Here is a 22538-nt window from a genome sequence, read left to right on the forward strand (position 1 = left end):
GCCATGTTCCTTCAAAACGAGGAATGACGTGGTTTCTGTCTGCGGAGCGGGAGATGTTTCCTTTCCCCCAATTACTTGTATACCTTTCAGCAAAAGAAAGGAAGATTCCCTTGATGTGTCAAGAGATGAAAATGTACTCCTGGCTAGCACTAAGTTTATGACAGTACTTCCAATCTACCGCCAAACAGATAATTCTCTAGGCGCTTTACAAAATGGTTCCTTCCCTTCACCTGGGGGCGCCATTCACACCACTCTGATTGCAGGTGTGTCTGCTCTCCGCTTCCTGCCCACAGGCTTTGTGATTGGTTGCGGGCCTTTGTTCTCCAAGCAAGAAGCAGAGACTGACCTGCAAGCAGGTAACTTGCATTTATTTCGCAGATTTTTATTATTAAATATCAGTTTTTTTTATGTAACGTTTCCAAATGTATCCAAAAAAGCAGAACACCATTCCTGGACCTTTGTTTTTCAGCGTTTACACACTGTTAATGAACTGTTATTTCAGTCTGTTAGTTCGATTGTAGCCACCACATCAGAAAAAAGTGATTTGCACATGAAAAACCGGGGCTAGAGCGCTGCAGGACCCGTGATTTCCCTAAGTGAATATTGGAATTTCGGAATTGCAGTTGAAAGAATGTGTTAACATGCCAACTGATCTCCTTAGCAGAAGCCATAGCTCAGAGGCACTGTCGTCAGCCTTTGATATGGCATGTTCCTAGCAGACAAGGGTTCAATCCCCAGCAGTATTGACCAGGTCCTCTTTAAAAACAGAGAATGCCAACGCTGGTAAACATGGATATGGTGTGAATTTTTGAGTGTGTAAACCTTCGAGTTTAATCATGTTAAGGTGATACACTTATAACTGTTCAAGATCGTATATCATAGTGGTGCACGCTGAGCGCCGACTTTCAGAATCACAGAATGTTTGAGAGTGTGGGAACAGCTGTGACTGTAGAGTTTAACTGGTTACTGTGGTGATTTGGCATGGATGGGTTGTGTGTGTTCTTACTATGAAAGCCGAGCAGTTCACCTTTATTGCAAGGAGCCCATACAGCCTTTTTTTCATGCTGCATTTCGCCCTCATAAAATGCACACGCTTGCTGATAAACAGGGACACCATGCCGTATTGATTGTAGAATGGTACGTTTTAACGTTAGGTAATGTAATGAATTAGCGCGATGTCTGCTGCTTATTTGTTTCACACTGCGGTATTATGACTGCTTTCAGGTCGTTTGTAGGGATTTAAACTCATGCGCGTGGCCGCTAGCTCGGATGGGCAGCCATACAACAAATACAGGCGTGGCCCGCTATTAGATTGCAAAGTACCTCAGGGCATCTCGAAGCGCAGTAGAATCATGCATATACACAGTCCATGTCAAGATTAAATCACATGCTTCCGTAAGTACCAGGAAATCCTTGGGATGCGACACGGGGTGGGGGGGGGCACTTAAATACGGTTCTCTGCCTAACCCAAATATGGACTATGTCTCTGAGTGCATCACCATCCTTTTAACAGTCTGTGTGCGTGGCTCTGTGTGTGTGCGTGGCTCTGTGTGTGTGCGTGGCTCTGTGTGTGTGCGTGGCTCCTGTGTGTGTGCGTGGCTCCTGTGTGTGTGCGTGGCTCCTGTGTGTGTGCGTGGCTCCTGTGTGTGTGCGTGGCTCCTGTGTGTGTGCGTGGCTCCTGTCTGTGTGTGTGCATGTGTGTGTCTGTCTGTGTCTGCAAATACTCTCCTCTACTCTCTACTACTCTCTAATGCTCACCTATTGCCATTGTAAATGACAATATCATTTATTTATGTTTTTTAAAAAAAATCTGAAAAAAGTCATTAGCCAATAGCTCTACCTTTAATAATGCCGAGACCATTGCATTGTAAATGCTTGTTACAACTTCTGACTCTCCCCATTCAACCTCTCACTTCACCTTTTGCAATTCTCTCTTTTCACTGCCCTCATTTCTAACAGTCTCTCGCATTTATCTCATGGCTTCTCTGGTCCCGTCACCTCCCGTGCCCCTCAGCACTTCTCATTCACCTCGTCTCTCCATTCAAATTTTTGTCTATTTGTATCTTACACCTCTCCAGTCCCCCCATTCAACTTTCCAATCTCCCCTTTGTTCTAGCAGAAGCCCAGGGCCAGACTGGCCGTAGCGTGCACCGGGCGTTTCCCCGGTGGGCCGCTATGGTAGGGGCCGTTTTTGTTTCAGGGCCGTTTTAGCAACATAGCTGCAAAATCGGCTCCTGTTGCAAAATCGGCCGAAACCTGCCCTGGTAAACAGCTCGGCCGCTCCCAGGGGGGGCCGGCCGAGCTCTCTGCCAGGGCCAGTTTTGATTCCCAGTCCGGTCCTGCAGAAGCCCTCACCTTTGGCTCACATTCACTTCTTGTGTGTCCACACTTCTCTGCAGCAATTCACATTTCTCCTCATCCCCGTCCTCCTCAATCGAATTCTCACACTCCCTTGCTGTCCTCTCTCATCCCTCATTTTTCCTCACCAAGCATACGGGTCAAACCCGTATGCTCCTGTTGGCCTGTGCCACTCTGCTTATTGTTCCCTAGTTCAAGAAGGCATGAGTTGTCTGTCTCGCTGTTTTGGTGCAGGTCGCGCAGTTATGGAACTTACACCCTCCTTTGCTTTGCTGCACCAAGAATCTATTATCCTTTAGGAAGATATAAAAACCTTTCTCTATGCTCTGTAGGTTACCCCATTTGTCTGGTTCTCCTGTGTGTTTCTCATTTGCCTACAGGCAGCAGATAGCTATTAGCCCCAGGATATCTTTTGGTAACAGTAGCGCACTACAAATGTAAATAATAATATAGCCAGAAGCAGGGGAGTCACTAGACCAGAAATTCGGAGAGGACTAACACTCCCAGCCAGGGCTGGTCCCAACACTGGTTGCACATGGTGCAACAGTCGTTTTTGGTGCCCCAACCCCGTTTCCTCCTCTCCATGAATTCCTATACTGCCACTCGCCAACAATGCACCTCATCTCTCTATAGCACCTTTCTGACAAACATTTAACTTTGTTATAGCGCTGCTCATAGTTTACTCGCACTCAGTTCTGTGATCTGCATAGTACACATTCTTTGTAGCAGGCAGATTAACTCTCTGCACACTGTGTGGGTGCCAAGAGTGCCCATGTGAGTGCACGGTGAGCGATGCAACAGTGCGAGAGTAGGGTAAGAGGAGTGTGCAGGGTGAGTGAGGTGGCGTATGAATTTATGAATTTGGGTGCGAATGCAAGTTCAGAATGGGACGAATGAATGTATGATTACTGATGGGCTTGTTTGAGTAAGTTGCATATTGAGCAGTGAGGGGGACAGGTGAGTGAAGTGTCACATGAGTGCAGGATGAGTAGTGTACTCGTGTGACTGCAGGGAAAGGTATAGGGTGAACAGTGCAAGTGCATTGTGAGTGCAGAGTGATCACTGTGAGTGCAGGGTGAGTGGATGAATGGTGTGAGTGCATGGTGATCAGTGTGAGTGCAGGGTGAGCATGAAAGTGAAGGGCGAGAATGAGGAGCGAGATGACTGAATTCAGGGCGCATTCCAGACACTTGAAGTAACTCATCATGTTATTGACGGCGACGTAGGGTTTAAGATCCAAGTTAAACTATTGCGGCATTAATCGGAGATCGAGGGTGGAGGAAATAAATAATGTGCTTATCCTGCAACAAACTTACAGTCCTATGGTTAGGGTTGCCAGCAGATTATTTTGATGGCACAGTTGGTACAAAAATAAGCAGTCACCTAAAGCTGTATTTTCAGCATTTATCTGTGCATACTTCGAACAGCAAATATAAATAGAAAGCACTTTTAATTGTGTTCTAGGGCTGCCTCAATGATCCATGACTGATAAGGGGAGAAAAAAGACAGAAAAGTCACATAAGGAATGCATACATACTTTTGTGTTTAAAAGTCTATTTAGTGTCAAGGGGAGGTCTTTCCAGGCTCTTTAAACAAAACAGGCAGGCATTTTTATTTTGGCAATCCTACTTTATATTCCTTTTCATTAAATGCATTCTCACAGTACAACAGTAATTGTAAAATACAAATGTAAGGAACAGGCAGAGTGGGGGCCCAGGGGGTACTGAAACCAGGAAAAAAACTAAGCCTCTGTAACAAGTTTACAAAGACATGTAAATATGCAAATGGTCTTTAAAGACCTGTGAAAAACTCAGCCTGCAGGAGATGACTCCAGACACTGCCCAGCCGAGCCCCCAGCAGCTCGAGTTTCACTGCCGCAGCAGCCGGGCTGAGAGACACACGTGGGAGGAGGGGGGCTGAAGCCCTTGGGCCTCTTCAAAAGTGTGACTGTGAAGGCGCGACCCCCTTGGCATCACTCCACAGCCCCCCTGGGGGTCGCGCCCCACAGTTTGAAGACCCGTGTCCTACAGCCTTTCCTTTCACACTTGCTGTGCCCCAAGCAAGATTGTCACATAGTTCATTTTACAAAATGCGCCCACTTTTTAGTCAGAGAACGAAAACACCCATCTCCATGTTAAAAGAATAAGCTCCAATTTGACAAAAGGCATAACCCGACGTTTGACTTCTGTCTTCGAAGGCACAGCAGATGTGACGACATAAAATAAAATTTAAAGGCTTCTCCATTGCTAAGTCACCTTCTGAACTCCAGCATGGTTATTTTGGTGTGCTGCAGCCCCCACCTCACCTCTACTTCAGTGCTTGTGAATGTTTGGAATCTGGCTTTTTAATTTCCCCCTAATATTTGTGGGGCTTTAACCCTATGTGGGGCACTGAAGCACATGCCTAAATCCTCATAGCATGCAGAGATATGCGGCCTACAAATAAATAACTGGCTGAAGGTGCCCCTCATGCAAAAACCACAGTTGATGGACAGAATGCAGAACAATGTCATACATTCACCCCAGTACAGAGATCTGGGCCTAAATCCATCGTTTTTTTGCACTCCACACCACCCCAGTTCAGACATGGCCATATGCAAATCAGCCTTGACCCTGTGCCTCATGGGAACAGTCCAGCCCGAACTGCCAAGCCATGTCTTTTTCTGGACCGGAATCAAGCATCCTAGGACCGGTTTCTGGCTGTCAGCCGTCTTCAGCCAGGATAGCTTGACTCCAGTGGTGTGGAGAGCATGGGACTCATGTCTGAGCATACTCATCAGATGTATGTCGTTACAACGCAATGTTTTACATCGCAGTACTTTACGACGCATGTTTTACAACGCAAGTCGTTACCACGATTTGCGTTGTTGGGGGCTGGATAGTGAATAGTTTAATTTACTATTCCAACTCCAGTCCCCGTGGATAGTAGGGAATGAGTTGGATAGTAAATTAAACTATTTACTATCCCGGAGCGCCCCTCAGCGCAATTCGTTGTTACAACTTGCGTTGTAAAAGTTGCGTCGTAAGGGAACTGCGGTGTAACATCCGCGTAGTAAAGGATGTTCCCCTTACCCATCCCACTCGGGATGACAAATGCAAAAACAACAGTTGATGGACAGAATGCAGAACAATGTCATACATTCACCCCAGTACAGATTTCTGGGCCTAAATCCATAGTCTTTTTGCACTCCACACCACCCCAGTTCAGACATGGCCATATGCAAATCAGCCTTGACCCTGTGCCTCATGGGAAAGTCCAGCCCGAACTGCCAAGCCTTGTCTTTCCTGGACCTGAATCAAGCATCCTAGGACCGGTTTCTGGCTATCAGCCGTCTTCAGCCAGGATAGCTTGAATCCAGTGGTGTGGAGAGCATGGGACTCACGTCTGAGCATGACCATCCCACTCGGGGTGACAAATGCAAAAACAACAGTTGATGGACAGAATGCAGAACAATGTCATACATTCACCTAAGTACAGAGATCTGGGCCTAAATCCATTGTTTTTTTGCACTCCACACCACCCCATTTCAGACATGGCCATATGCAAATCAGCCTCGACCCTGTGCCTCATGGGAACAGTCCAGCCCGAACTGCCAAGCCATGTCTATCCTGGACTGGAATCAAGCATCCTAGGACCGGTTTCTGGCTATCAGCCGTCTTCAGCCAGGATAGCTTGACTCCAGTGGTGTGGAGAGCATGGGACTCACATCTGAGCATACCCATCCCACTCGGGGTGACAAATGCAAAAACAACAGTTGATGGACAGAATGCAGAACAATGGCATACATTCATCCCAGTACAGAGATCTGGGCCCAAATCCATCGTTTTTTTGCACTCCACACCACCCCAGTTCAGACATGGGAACAGTCCAGCCCGAACTACCAAGCCATGACTTCCCTGGACCGGAAACAAGCTTCCGAGGACCAGTGCCCCTCATGACATGGGCCTTGGCAGATATGGCTGTTGTCTCCCTTAAAACACGACCCTGTTTCGGCCTTGAGATCTTAACATGGAGGAGCTGCACGTGACCCAAAGGAACCCAGCAGTAACTGGTCTGATTGTAAGCCAGCCTTAGGGCCAATGCACCGGGGCCAAGAGGTGAGAGGGGCCCACTACAGGAGCCTCTTGAGCCCAGAGAGGGCACCTAAATAACCATGCTGGAGTTCTGAAGGTAAACGGGCTCTAAAGAGGATTTTAAATTTTATTTTTATTTCGTCACATCTCCTGTGGGTTGAAAAACAGAGGTTAAATGTCAGTATAGTCTTCTGACAAATTGACACTTATTCTCTTAACATGACAACCGGTGTTCACTTTCCATTTGCTTCCTGCAAAGTGTCAGGATTTTGTAAAGTGAACTATGTGAAAATCTTGCTGGTGTGAAAGGAAAGGCTGTAGGATGTAGTTTTCTTCTAACAGAACAAAATTTAAACATCTATAAATTAACTGCACACACATTTCAAAATAAATAAAGAAGCACAGCTGAAGCACTTTTTTGTATTCCTAAGTAGTGATAGAAACATAGATTTTAATAGGATCACAAATCAAGACAGGTTACTTGGTGGTGCCAAAATGACAAATATTCGCTAAAATCCAATTTCCCCACATTACTGTTTGTGTGCTATATAGATTTGTCAGCAACATTGTATGTCTGTGCAAATGTAGTGGTCCTTTCAATGGTAAATGTGCTGTCTGTAAATGACAGCGGCTACCACATCATGCTTTAGTAATACATTTGTGACAGTGTGCTTCTAAATCCAACACCAGTTACATACTACACCTTTACCGCTCACTTACTGCAGGGGGTGGCTCATTTCTGACACTTGTTCTTTGTGTGATGCTTGGATGTTTCAGAATCCCTATGAGTTCACTGATATAACACTAATGGGAGCACCGACAGTCTGAAAATTGTTCCAGCACCACTGCCTACTAGTGCTACAGGGGCCCTCACAGCAGCACTGGGACCTTGCTGTTGTCTCATTGCAATTCCCTCAGCTGCAGGAATCAGACTAAAGAACAGAATCTACAGAAGCACCTGCCGGGGCGCTACGAAGCCATCTTTGCACATGCACTGATTGGCCGAGCAGTGCCCATCCTCACCTTTTGAGGTTTCGCCTGGCCGTAGCACTGCGCAGCAGTGCTCGCGCAGGCGAAATCTTTTAATGTACAGTATGGGGCTTTATCCCGCCTCTCTCTTCCATTGGCTAGCTCCATAAATGGAGGCTAGCCATTGGAAGAGATGGGTGTTTGTTACTCTTTTCCCCGCCTTGACGCGATTCATGGGCGTTTCTGGGTCTTTTTTTAAGTCCCGCCCCTTTTTTCGTCATGCCGCATGTTCCCGCCCCCCTCCCGCTGTCTCTGTCTCCGTAGATGTTTTAGTCAATTATTTTGAAGGCAGTGGCGCTCCGCTGGTCATCTGTGGACGCATTGAAGCCTCACGTCTGGGAGTTGAAGTTTTCCTTCAAAAGACTGCCTCTAGCATTATAGTGCTTAATTGAAATCGAAGAACTACCAGCCCCAGACAAGCAATGGCTTGGTATGTTTACTGGTCTCCATGGCAACAGGAAGCCGTTCGACTCTCCGAGGATGCACAAACGGTACTCTCTCGTAACGATAAACTCTTTAAGCACAGTAATTCAGAACAAATTGAAACACGTAAAAAATGCAAATAAGCATTTAAACAAAAAGATGTCAATAATGTTTGTGACGTAACATTTACGCTTGCCCGTGGATATCGGATTTTATGAATACATTTTATGCGTTAGTCCTTTCTTTGTGCCTACGCTGAGTGCACTTGACTGTGAAGTCCGTCGCCTCTTTCACTGCGGAGTATTGTAAGCCGCCTGTAACTGCTCTGCTGCAGCGGCAGGAGTGTGCTTGTCACTGGAGTGCCGGAGATACCGCAGCGGCGCCCCCTCTCCCGCTGTCCCAGCTCGGCAGCCCCGGAGAAACCTGAGACACGGGCAGGAGGGAAATATTTCACAGCTGATTTAACTCAGGGACGGCACAGCCGAAGGGGAGAGCCCGGGCTCAGCAGGATCAGAGCCCTGTCAGCAGGAGCAGGACACAGCAGGGCATGATGAACAGGTTCAGAAAGTGGCTTTACAAACCCAAGGTAAGTGTCCGTCCTGGCCAGACTGGGGATGCCCAGTCAGCATCACGTCAGGGTCTGTTCAACCTTTGGCGTTTTTAGTGGAGAGTCCGCCAAAATATGGGGAGTAACGAGGCAGACTTTTGTCATTCATCAAGGTGTGGCTGTCACCTCAGAACTGAGCCACCGACCCTCACCCTCAAACTTCACTATACCGCGATAGTCGTGATAAGCATGGGATAGGTCATCTCACTTGCAGTGTCCTTCGAGCACTGGGTGGGGGGCGGTCTGATGATTGGGAATTGGGGACCTCTGACACCTACTTTATAATCCAGGTGAGGTATCCGAAACTAGCTGATGGGAACCCCGCACCCCTACACACTTCCATTAGACACTGAGCCACCACTCGGTTATGTTACCACGCACATGAAAGTGCGTGTGTTAATGACCAAGGAGCGTGCCCATAAGTCTCTGGGTGGGTATGGCAGCGCGTGCCCACCCCCTCCTGGGGCCATCATCACCCTTTTGGTTTTGAGAGTTGGGGGTCGGTGGGGCGTTGCCCCATCTCAGAGATGCCCACGCACGTGCCTCGCCACCTGGTTCTCTGGGCCTGAGATCACCTGCCTGAGTCACACCAGGCTCCTTTGTTGTTGTCAGGTCGGCGAGTTTCCTCCCTCCTATCCTCGCCGCCATGCCTGGGGCTGGTGCGGTCTTACAATGGAAGTTTACAGCGAGGTGAACATATCTTTCATGCCATCCTCAAGATTCTCATTTGAAAAGGATTTCCCGGCGGGCGCAAAGCCCAGAAGCGTGTCTTTTTATTTATTATTTTAATTTTTTAACTGTACAAGGTTAATTGTGTGCCCCATGGCGAGGTTGTTGTTGCCATTTGTGGGGCTCCGCGTGTGCGGGGGGCTCTGTGTGTGTGGGGGGGGCGTTGTGTGTATGTGTGTGTGGGGGGGCGCTGTGTGTGTGTGTGTGGCTCTGTGTGGGGGGGCTCTGTGTGTGTGTGAGTCTCTGTGTGTGAGTCTATGTGTGTCGGAGTCTCTGTGTGTGTGTGGGTGCAAATGCAATAGGTCTCGCATTTGCGAGAGATTAAGCTATTGGCCTTGTAAATGACAATGCCATTTATTTATTTGTTTTCAAAACCAACACATAAATAAAAATTTTGTCATTTACAATGCCAATAGCTCTTACTTTGGCAAAAGCGAAACCGTTGCATGGTAAATGCTTGTTCTAAATGCAATGTTGTGCCTACATGAGGGCAGTAGTGTGAGTGTGCACTTTACAAGGGCCAAACTTGTTCACTTTCGTAATGGTTGTTAGGCGTTGACTTGGAGCTATGCACTGCAGGAATTAGAAATATAATAGTGTGTGTATGATAATGGTACTGAGCTTTGACATGGCTGATGCTGACTCTGTTAAAGGAAAATGAGGAGTGCCTGGGGCAGCTGACAGACTGTGATGTCACCAGTTCTTAATGTGAGCCTGTGGTTCCCGGTGGGTGTCACCGGCACGTATTTTTGAAGACCGGCAATTATTTCCAGCATCTAATATTTACTGAGTGCAGGAGGGGGAAAACACACAGATGGGTAAGACAGGAGGAAGAGTAAGATGGCAACACCATCACAAAGGGAGAAAGCAGGAACCTGCAAGAGCGAGAAAAAGGGGAAGGGAGTTTTTGGTGGTGGATGAACGACTACTGTCCTTGGTATTCGGCACGCCGATGTTTAATGCTGCCAGCTTCTGGCCAAAGCTTCAGGCACCAGCACTCACTCTTCGACAAGTTATTCACAGGTTGTCACTCTGGTGAGGCAGGGGCAGTTACTTTTCTTGCACGAGGGCGTATTGTAACCTAGCTATGCCAGTGGCCAGCCTCTGCTCTGAAATATGCTTATGTCGCAAACTAAAAAGGCATTGCCAGGCACGGGAAGGCGCACGAGTACCCTAAAAAAAGGAGTGCACGACTTTCCTCTACAGAAGATACTAATGAGTATGTCTGCTAGGAACCAACCATCAGGCACCCAGTTCCATGCTCAATGAGGTGTCCCCCACGGTGCGCGGGGGCCTGAGCTGCAGGGGGCCCCCTCAGCACAGTACTCAGGCCTGAGAGCTCTGGATTAAATCCAGATCGGGGGCCCCTCCATTTACCTTGCAGGGGGGGCCTCAACTTTCGTTATGCCACTGTGTCCCCCACAACCCCCAATGTATACACCAACCCATGCTCCATAATCTCTGACTTCAAAGGCTCCTGGGACGGAAGTCTCCTCTCCAGGATAGTGTGTTAGAGAGAGTGAGAGAGAAAGAGGGGAGTGTGAGTGACAAGACTGACAACAGTGGAGGGAATGGCGGGTGCGTGGTAAACAGGAACTATAGTGGGTGGATAGGTGCTGAAGGGATAGTGCCTGAAACCCAAATACAGACCTAACGTTAAATAACATGCGACAATCGTCTAGACAGGAATGACTCCCTAAAGAGCATTAGTTGATAGTGAAGAATCCCAAAGGCAGTCCACCAATACCAACAGGAAGGGTCAGCACAGATTGGAGACTGAGAGAGCGCAGCACAGACCGCATGCAAAGCACAGCAACCCCAGATCTCTCAATGGGACCAGGCAGGGTCGAAACAGAGTCTCACTTCCTGATTCACGGGTCCAAGGATGAGGAAACACGAGTTTACTACCAGAGGCAATCACCTGCATGGGAACTGACTTCACACAATGTAAAGGGAAATAAAGCTTTGGCAATGCCTGTAACCCCAGCCTTGGGCCATGAACAGCACTGAAGGGAAGTGAGTGATTTGAAATACATTGAAATGACCGAGACAAAGAGAGTGAAAGAGCAAGACAGTGAGGGGGTGTAGCGAGAAAGAAAAGGAGAGGGCAGATGGACAGAGGCATGTAGAGAGAGCTCCATGGGATGTAGGAGACTGAGGATCACAGGTAGATGAGGATAAAGGAGAGAGGGAGGGCGGAGAGAGGGTTAGATGGGGCGCCTGGTGTCCCATCCTGGCCTTACATTTGAGTCTGTTGTTGGACGGCGTCCATCTCTTTTTATACAAAACAGGAGCAGAAAGACATCATAGCTGAGTCAGGCTCACTGCAGCCTTCGTCCTTTGGTTTCTTAATCTGGAGAGGAAATTGCACATAATTGTCAGGAACTGCTTGCGGTGTTTAGAAAAAAATCTAATTTTATTGTGACTGCAGGGAAATTTCGCAAATACATTTCGAGCTGAGAGAATGTCCATATAACAGACAAACAGATGACACAAGGCCTCCTGTCAGCATATAGGCTTTATGACATTTTTGTCATTTCATTGCAAGATGTTTGTGGAGAAAAGAAGGCCACAATAATCCACAGAAATGAATTCCTACAGGTACCCCCTGGCTCTGGCAGAGCGGCCGGGCCTGCCTGCACTTGTGGTGTATGTCAGTCCACAGAGGTCTCTTGCTGGGGTGACATGTCTCTGGGGCTGCTTCTGTCTGCTGTCCTGAGGTGTCACAACCTACGAGCGACTTCGACTTTCTCTCTGGCAGGGGGTCTTTGCTCGCTATGCTACTGTATTCATTGGGACACTGTAGGGCAATGTCCTGTGTCTGTTCTGAGGGCTGTTGGCATTCTCAGGGAGTGTCACATCTGCACGAGGCTTCTGTCGGGTGATGTTTTGTCTGCATTGAAATCTGTGTAGATTGTTCCCAGGGTTACAGTAATCCACTCGAGCCTGGATGAAAGCATTGCTCGAAACGATTTTATGAGTTAGGGACAACAAATGAAAAAAATTACAGAGAGCGTGGAGATCAAAGAAACATGTACCGAGAACCGTGTAGATACGGGCATCCAGGGTGAGGCTGGTCCACATCGAATGAGATACCCCAGTTGATACCTTTCAGAGAGGGCATGAATAATCACCTATTGAGGGAGGGTGCCAGGGTCAGTTTAGGGCGGTGCCACTTATGCACTGACCTCGGGGGACACGGCGTTTAGAAATAACTTATGGGTTTAAAAGTACCTGCTGCAGTTCCTTGTGTGTCCAGCATTGTTCAGGCAAGAATGAAAATATCAAAATAACTCTGATGATTAATGTTCCTGCTGGAGAGACATCCAGTTTTGTCTAGTGGCAGTTTTGACTCATGGTAAAGTAGCGCCGAGGGTCACTATGCCTGCTGCAAAGAACGTATACCATGCAGGTCACAGGACTGTATTTTATGTCGATAGGTCAGTGGGTTGCTGCTTTTGTCACAGAGATCCTTTTGTTACTTGCAGTTGTAAATCACAATTCTAATGTAGCACACTGACTGTTAGGACGGAAAAGTCCTCTGCATGGTTGAAGACGTGTAACCTTGCTCTGAGATCCCAACTGTACTGTTGTCTGGATCCAGAATGTTGATTTTTGTGTCATAGGCCAACACGAATCATGCGTGTGCAATATACCATAAGCCTATCTCATGGATTGTGGTCTCGGAAGGGGTTTCAAAGCGCTACCCTCCTTGTGGTGTAAGGCTGTCGCCTGCACCAGGAGTTAAGCAGCACGAGCGTGGTTGTGGCAGCATACTGTGTAGTGATCAGTAGGAGTAAAAAGGACCTTTTTACCCTGTGTCACTGGAATGAGGCTGACAGGTTCACTAAGCAAACACAAGGAGATGATAGACGTAGCCCTGGCGCTGAAACTTTTCAGACACTCACCCCCAGTCACAGATCTGGGTTGAATCCATCATCGTTCTTTAGCTCACTTCGCCACCTCAGTTCAGTTACAGCTATATGCAAATCAGTCTTGACCCTGTGCCTCATAGGAACACTCGCATTAAAAGTTCCACTGCTGTGTGCTTAATTCACCCTTGACCTACATCAGGTAGATGTGGAGTGCTGCGCAGGAGTGGTGACTCTGCGCTGGATGTATGTGTTCCTAGGAAGGGTACAGTGCAAGGATAGAGCAGTACTGTGCAGTGTGTGTATGGTTAGTGCATGTACTGGGTGTATGTATGCATGTACAGAATACATCAACCACAAAAGACGTAGTACTGTGCAGTGCATGTGCAATGAAAGCATGTGCTGGGTGTATGGTTGCTTGCGTGAAGTAAAATACATGAAGTATGAAGTGTTATGCAGCGCTAACATGGTAAGTGTGTGTGCTGGCAGTGTGTGTGTTTGTAAATAGCACACCCTAGTTAGATATAATAAGGCTTCAGTTCATAAAAGTGCACGTAGACTCTGTGTGCTGAATGCATGTGTACATTTAAGGGTACAATGATTGGAGGTAACAGTGCTGGGCAGTAAGTGTGCTGTGAAGGTTCACTAAATGTGCCTTCAATGGAACATTTACATGGAGGACCCTGGGTTCAATTTTGGGAAGCCCAGGTCTATCAGGTGAAGACATGCTGAGGAGAGGAATCTGCCCAGACAGATTTGTGTATTGCTGCATTCTTGCGAGTGGGGCGGGACACACACTGGAGTGAAAAAGGAAGAGACTCCCTTTACACTTCGAAAGACTGATCTTTGATTCAGTGATCGATCACATGAAGGGGCCTTGACACATCTCAGAAAAGGAGATGGGGCTGATAATGGAATCATAAAGAGTAGGGCTGGGGGGCTGGGATCAACCTTTTGATGCAAATATCACTGTGCCTGACATCCAGGGGGGAACTCTGGTCACTCCCATGAATTGCGTTGTGGAACAATCAGCTTCGGAATCTTGCCTTCTGTGACAGACAGTCTTTCACAAGGAAAGAAGAAAAAGAGAAGTGTCCACTTCAAAAGAAGCAGAGCTCCAATATAAACCTTCAAAGATTCAGACCGTAAATTACATTTTGGGTCTGGAAATGGACTATAAGAAGGGGAGGTTGAGTCCCAAACCTTTGTCATATATCAAGAAGCCAGATGGGCTGTGTGAGATGGGGAAGCTCTGCAAGACTTCTGCCTGTGACCAGGACTGGGGCCAAGGGCCTGCTCTTCTCCCTGCTGGGTGAGAGGGCATCATCCAGACCACCAGGATCACCCACCCTGGAGTCTGGAGCACCTGCCTGCTTGCCAAGACCAGTGTGCCCTGTGAGGAAGAGGATGGCGTTGGAGGGAGAGAGATCCAGTGGGGAACGTTGTGAGAGGATTGCCTGAGTGAGGTGTGAGGTTGTGCACCGATCGGGTCATTGACCATGTTCAGTGTTAGCTCAGAGACCCCTGTATGCCAGGAGAGGGCAACCAGTGACTAAGTCATAAATTAGGCACCCGGCGGAGCTGGACAAACCCACAATGCCATGCTGTGGTGGCCTCATATGTTAGAGGGGGCCACCAGTAAAGTTATTACTTCCAGAATGTGGAAGTCAGTCCTTCATAAATGATGATCCAGACTCTTGTAGTTGGAGAGAGAGGGTTTTATTTAAGAAGATACAAGTATAGAGACCCCATCTAGCAGCTAGTTAGGAGTAACTGCCTGCTCAGTTCAAGCAGTGCTAGGCACCCTCCATAACATTCCATGTTCTGGAATCCGTGGCTTGCAAAGAAGGTGTAGAACACCACATCACCTCCCCCTTCATAAACAAACAGCAGAACAACCACACAAATAACATAAGATAAAATGAATAACACAGAAATAATAACTTAACAATGACATCAATGCATTATAAATCTCAATCTTGAAAACAAAGAGGAACCCGCTTCATAGGCAGCTGCCTTAAAGTCCTCTCCGGAACCACAGATTCTTGTCCATCTGACCATGAAGAGGAACATGCAGTAGGACATGCAGGTGTTGAGCAGCACTAATCCACTCTGCCCAAATTCCAGACTCTGTGATCACTCGTTTTATGGCATTTGTAAACACTTTGATTACCTGAATTGGCTGACTGTATTTTGACACATCAGAGGTTTTCCTAGGCAACCTGATCTTGACCCAGTCACCAATTTCAACAATCGTACTCTTCACAGCTTTTCTTAAATCATACTTAATTTTCCCTTTAACCATCCTGCCTTGTTCTCTTTCCTTCCAACCATCTGTACAACCAACATTCACATCAACCAATGCTCTTTTGGAAGAAACCCAAGACGGGGCCACTTCAACATTCGCCACACTACCTTTAAAGAGACGAAAGGGAGCCACACCGGTTGAGAAATGGGGAGTAAAGCGATATTCTCTCACTTTGTTCTTAAAAGCAACCACCACAAGATCTTGCTTGTTGCATTGCTTCTTTAAACGCATCACTGCGGCGGCTTTTCCTGCTGTGTGCGGCATTTTTTAAAATACCGCGTTACATGACGAGCTGAGCTCGTCATCAGCATAGGAGCGCCGTAGCTGATGACGAGCTGAGCTCGACATCAGCAGCGAAGAGGTTAAGCACCTTGATAAACCGCTCAACCACAACATTACTTTGTGGGTGATAAAGAGCAGACGTCTTGTGTTTAATACCTCTAGTACTGTTAACAACAACAAGGGGCCCCAAATCAGTCAGCAGAGACCTCGGGGAACATACTTTGTACATGCAACACTGGTCCCATGCATACAGAAATTATATGAAAGGAATAAAATATAGACAGAGTCAATCTATATTGCGAGTGACATGTCCAGCCGGACAGTGGTCTTCAAAGTTTACTCAATATATAGTTCAATATAACACAAGGAGTACCTTCCACAGTTCAACCAGTGTGGAACGCAAGCCTGTGCCCAGCACTAACAGAACGGGTACAAAGGTGGATATAGAGAGCGAAGAAGGGCTTTTTAAGGCAAACCACGTTTTCTGTCATAAATGCAGTTGTACAGAATTTTTAACAAAGCACCATTACAACACATAGTAATCACGTTTTAGCATTAGGTGCTCAGTAGGTCGATGGCGTTTCGGACCCCCCGGGGACCATCATCAGGACATTTCAGTGAAAGCCTTAACAGTAATTTAGCCTCTAAATGCCGTTATGCCTCAAATGCCGTTATGCCTCAATCAGGAACGGCAGTGGGAAGGTGTAAGTAACGCACGCCCAGAGTCGGGCGCGTTGGTCCGCGGTATAATAACGAAGTCCGTCGGAGCCAGGGGAACCGGGTCAGTCGGTCGGCAGTGGTGCTTCCGGAAGCACCACTGCCGACCGACTGACCCGGTTCCCCTGGCTCGGACGGACTTCATTATTATACCGCGGACCAACGCGCCCGACTCTGGGTGTGCGTTACTTACACCTTCCCACTGCCGTTCCTGATTGAGGCATAACGGCATTTAGAGGCTAAATTACTGTTAAGGCTTTCACTGAAATGTCCTGATGATGGTCCCCGTGATTTACTAGGGGGTCTGAAACGCCGTCGACCTACTGAGCACCTAATGCTAAAACGTGATTACTATGTGTTGTAATGGTGCTTTGTTAAAAATTCTGTACAACTGCATTTATGACAGAAAACGTGCTTTGCCTTAAAAAGCCCTTCTTCTCTCTCTATATCCACCTTTGTACCCGTTCTGTTAGTGCTGGGCACAGGCTTGTGTTCCACACTGGTTGAACTGTGGAAGGTACTCCTTGTGTTATATTGAACTATATATTGAGTAAACTTTGAAGACCACTGTCCGGCGGGACATGTCACTCGCAATATAGATTGACTCTGTCTATATTTTATTCCTTTCATAAAATTTCTGTATGCATGGGACCAGTGTTGCATGTACATAATACCTCTAGTAGACAAATAATCCAATGATGCAACAGATGCTGGTTTACTCATGGTAGTTAAAATTGGGAGTTTTCAGGAAAAAACTAACAGTCCAAGGAAAAAGGATTCTAAAAAAAAATTGTGGTCGCGTTTGGTCTGCACTCACTAATAGTGTACACCAATCACTGTATATGAAACACAAATGCAAAGTCCAAATCCTCAACGCTGACCAGCAATGTTAGATCTGGGGGTCTCTAGTTGGCAGTGGTATTCACCTTTGTTCAAATAGGGACCCTTACTTCTAAGTCAGGATAAGGGGATTGCACTCCTTGATAACCCCTGCTCACCCCCTTGGTAGCTTGGCACAAGCAGACAGGCTTATCCCAGAGGCAGTGTGTTAAGCATTTGTGAATATACACACTAATATAGTGAAAACACTACAGATGGACACAACACAGGTTTTATAAAAATAAGTATTCTTTATATAGACTTAAACACAAGACCATAAACGACAAAAATCCACAATACTACACTTAAGATTACTTAAAAGATGTTTAAAGTCTCTTAGTTCAAGCTGTTGGTAAATGTGACAAAGTTCTCAACAAAGTACCTGGATGCATAACGCAAAGTGAACAAAAGACTCGCAAAAGTGGAGATGCGTCGGTTCCGTGACACGGGGGAACGGTTGCGCCCTTCCTCAATGCTTGCGCAGAGTAGGGGACTTGTCATGAGCCTTACCGGTGCGGAGGTGATGCGTAGATTCTCTGCCTGGGGGCCCGTTGCGGTGCTCAAGATGGCGCCTTGATGCGATGCGACGATCCGGTTGCGATGCGAGAAGATGGTGCCCTTGATGCGATGATGCGATGCCGCCCTGGCAGCCTTACGACGACACTGTACTTTGGAGCCGCGACAGGCCCTGCAACACGCTTCTCCGGTGATGCGATGGCCACTCTCTCGATGGGGTCACGCTTCTCTGGTGATGAGACAGCAGGCAGCTTCGATGAACACACGCTTCCAGGGAGATGCAACGAAAGCTCGCTTCTCCGGCGTTGCGATTATTTAAGCTGAGGCCGCGACACACTTCTTCTCCATGCGCCGCGCTTCCAGCTCCCAGTGGCACACAAGTGTCTGGAGTCAGAATTGCCAGCAAGGAAATTCAGGAGGGAGCTGGAGGGGAAGTCTTTTGTCCCTGAGACTTCAGCAGGAGGCAAGCACAGTTCAAGCGCTTGGAGAAAATTCTGTAGAAGAAAGTCCTTACAAAGTTCCTTCTCCTTTCCCTTGGCAATGAAGCAACCACTACAGGCCAACCCAGCAAACAGCACACTGGCAGAGGGGCAGTCCAAACTCCTGCAGCTTCCTTGGTTCTTCTCCTTGGCAGAAAAGTTTCTTGTTCCAGAAGTTATCTAATCTCTTGGGATCAGAGTCCCAATATTTATACCCCAAAATCCTTTGTTCTCTATGAAGACAGAGAGGCCTCTGCCTAGTCCAAACCAGTTCCTGAGCACTTTGTTTACATGACTCTCTTCTTCCTTTCACTGTGCAGGGCAGAGACATCAGCCGCCCCACAGGAGGTGGAGCCAGCACAGAGGAGGGAACGTACAGCTCTGGGGCACTCTGTTGAAATGATTCCTCCTCTCCTTTCACAGTGCAGGGCAGAGACATCAGACAACCCACAGGGGATGTAGCCAGCATTGTAGAGGGAAGGCCCAGCCCTATTAAGGTCTGAGGTGCAACTCCTCCCTCCCATCTAGATGCAGATCTCTCTATTCACCACTGGGCTGCCGCAGCCTGTCTCTTGGAATTCCCCAGCCCTGCCACTCACAAACCCAGACAAGGAATACACAACTCAGCAGAGGCAGGCTCAAATGGTTAGGCAAGCAAATACCTGCTTTCTAAAAGTGGTATTTGCAAACACAGAATATTAAAATAAACTTTACTAAAGGATGTATTTTATTGTTCTGAGTTCAGGCATACTAAATTCGAATTTCTACCAGTGTTCCCTGGGTCAGTTAGGATTATAAGAATGTAATTATCTAACTGCCCATTCTGGCCTATGAGAACAGGTAGCCTTCAATAGTGAAAAACGAAAATGGCTGTAATTCAATATTAAAACATGCTACACACATCAGAGCATGTCCTACCTTATACTTACAATGCACCCTGCCCTTGGGCCTACCATCGGGGTGTCTAATATGAAGCGAAGGGAAGGTTTAGGGACTGGCAAGTGGGTGCACTTGGCCAAGTCGACATGGCAGTGCTAGACTGCACATAGGCCTTGCAAAGGCAGGCCTGAGACACACTTTACAAGCTGCTTCTGTGGGTGGCACAATCAGTGCTGCAAGCCCACCAGCAGCATTTGATTTACAAGCCCTGGGCACACATGGTGCACTGTACTAGGGGCTAACAGATAAATCAAATAACCCAATCATGGAAACCAATTAGTATATCAATTTAACACAGGGAGCACTTGCACTGTGGCACTGATTAGCAGTGGCACAGTGCCAAAAGCATAAATCCAGCAAAAACATATCAAAACAGAGGAGGAAATCCGTCAAAATGGAAGGGAGACTCACGTCAATGATGTCAGGTCTAACAAACAGCATACATGAAGAATTTGTGCCCATCCCATACGATAAGCAAGGCATGCAGAAACAAACTGAGCAACATGTTTGAGTATGACCAGCCTTAGGACACCCCGCGGCACTGGCTTAGGACAAGAGGGAAAGGGCTCGCGGTGAAATGATTGTGTCCTGTGACTGTCTGAAAGAAAAGTGATACATTTTTGCAACATTCCTCCAATAGGGGACTCGGAGACTACACACTAGAGATCTTAGCTCATCTAGACCCACCCACTACCAGCATGGCCAGGGCAGAGCATAGAGTGATGGAATCATGAAGCTGGCCATTCTCCACAGAACCCTGCACCCTGGTGCCAACAGCTCCTTCCAAAGGCTTGAAATAGGGAAGTTGCGAAATAGGACGAACATTGGAAGTCTTGACGAATATAAAGCGGCATCTACAAAAGAGCCTTGCAGTCGCTCCTACACATGGACAGGAGCACCTCAGAGGGACAATATCACTGTCTAGCCTCAGGTCTGCACTAGAAACTCTGGAACAGCGTGAGGGGTGATTGTAATGAAGTCCATCCAGCAGATCTTCTGGCCGTCTCTCCCTCCACCCTATGCCTACTCAGGACCATAAACGGAAGAAGAAATCTCAGACTGGACAACCCGGTGCGGAAACCAGCTCAGTGGCCTGTGATCATCGGCCCTACCACAAAGGATCCTGCAATGCCAATCACAGCTGCCAGCTTACTGAAAGCCATGCTGGGGCGCCTCCCTCTCACACCCCTTCTGCCATCACACTGCTAAGTGCTGCACCCCATGAAGCGATAACCACACCTCGTGGTCCTCACACAGTACACGGAAACACTTATCACATGAGCTGAATATCAATGCAACCCCGTCCAGCCACATAGTGTAGCTTGCTGCCCACGTAAGTAAGCGCTTTATAAATATTAGAATACATTCCGCAAAGCCTCAAACGGTTGACACAGCTGGGAAGCCACACTAGTGGCAGTTAGGGTAACCAGGTGGATCCATCTTAGAGGGGCACAACTTTTCCGTGTCTGCACTTTGCTTTTACATTTAATTGTTGGTTGTGTTGGTCCAACTGGCTCAATTAAATTACAATAGGACTACGGCTCCCAGAATGCACTGGTATGTAAAAGCAAAATCTAGGAACAGATAAAATGGTACCCAGCTGATATCTGGCACACTCAAATGACAATAACACTACAAAAAGAATTGCATCAACAGACATTGCAAGGACACCGCATACAAAACCGTAGGCACAGCTGCCAGGTTTCCCAGTTACACGAGTGACTGCTGAGGTGAGTCGTTTTTTTTGTTTTTTTAGAATTCTGGGACTTGTAGTCGTACAATCGTATTTAATCCAGCAAAAAATCAGGACTACAAGTCCCAGATTTCTAAGAAAATAAACAGCCGTGGCTAACTAGTCAGTAGTCACGTATGGACCTTGGAAAGTGGGCAGCCACGTGTAGGCTGTGACATTGGGTAATGTTTATCTTTTTTTGTCTGTCTGGGTGCATTTTTAATGCTGACTTGTGTTTTGTTCTTCACTTACACCCTCTAATAGCACTTCTAGGGGTTTTACCACCAGATGGATCCGTTCACTGAAGATATACGCGTTCTCACGCTGCAGCTTTCACTTAACTGATGCCCTTTGGGATATGCGGTCAAGGATCCCTTTCATTTATTGATCTGATTATAGTATCTGATTACAAGCTAGAGACGCAGAACCTGCTCTGTAAAAGGGGCGTCTCCGCTGGATGATGTTACATGAATGGACAAATCCTGATTATGTAATCCCAGGGACACCGACGGTGCCACCAAGCACTATATAACGTACATTATTATAATATTACTGTACATCCGTGACGTGAGCGTATTTATAGTTAGGCACGTTATTGTTGAACTTCTGAAGCGCAGGATGCGTGCAGCGTACACCCCGCAGCACCACAAGTTGTCTGTCATTTCATTTCCTGCTTCCTCGGGGAGCTGTCATTGGTGCATGCGTCGGGCCCGCCTATTCTCTCGAGGCACCGGGTGGAGCAGCTGCCGTGCTCCGCTCAGCTGCACGATCTCCAGAGCTGAGCTGAGCTGACCCGGGGCACTCCTGGGATCAGGGGCGCCGGAGCACCGGGACCATCGCAGAGCGGGCTGAAGACGACTGACTGGGACCCGCCCCCCTCACCGAGCGGTAAGAAGGGCTTTGTCTTTATCTCTGGCCGCGCGCTGATATACAGACCGCTTTGTGTCCGTGGGGATACCACGGGAGACTTATGTACAATTCACCCCAGTTTGGAGGGCAGGGACCTCTCATATGCGGGCCAAACCAAAACATGGCCGGACCCACTGAGGGCATGTGACAGCGAGCCAACAGGATGCATACATCAAATGTGAGTTTATATTGTGTGACTGCCCGCGTCGATGTAAATATGATCTGCCCAGTTACAGCATGCAAGGGTCCCCCGTGGTATCGGTTGTCATTCATGTATATATTTTTAACGATTTGAGCCAGCTCATTGGGGGGACGAGGGTAGTTTCTTTCCTGGCATTAGGGCTCCCGGTACCCTTGTTATGCCACCGCAGCATGTGCTATGTACATGGCCTCGCATTCTTATAAACTGGTCAGCTGCAACTCCTACCAGTGGCAGGTGTGATAAGTTCTGCACTTTGTAAACAGTGACTTGTACATCTGCGCACAGTAAGTTACAGCTGCAAACCTAAAATGAGAAAAACAAAACTACAGGTTCTGACTTGCAAAGGGCTGTTGACCAAACCGTACGGAATGAGTGCACACACGACAGCATTATGTATTATACATAACAGAGTACCCCGCCCTGCAGTGTAATATAAAGAGGTTGTAGTTAACGGTGAGTGGGTGGCCAACCGTGCAAAATATTT

At 47.5% G+C, this 22538-nt stretch overlaps 1 protein-coding gene across 1 annotated transcript in view; it reads left to right on the forward strand.

The window, feature by feature from the left end:
- The first annotated feature begins 21433 nt into the window (after positions 1–21433).
- Positions 21434–22538, forward strand: part of LOC147712542 (F-actin-monooxygenase MICAL1-like) — a 372964-nt gene continuing 371859 nt past the window's right edge. The window contains exon 1 of the mRNA XM_086923247.1: positions 21434–21831. The gene's annotated coding sequence lies outside the window, so the exon portion shown is untranslated. The remainder of the gene's footprint in view (positions 21832–22538) is intronic.

The sequence above is a fragment of the Lissotriton vulgaris genome, chromosome 5, assembly GCF_964263255.1.
Source record: "Lissotriton vulgaris chromosome 5, aLisVul1.2, whole genome shotgun sequence".
NCBI classification, from domain to species: Eukaryota; Metazoa; Chordata; class Amphibia; order Caudata; family Salamandridae; genus Lissotriton; species Lissotriton vulgaris.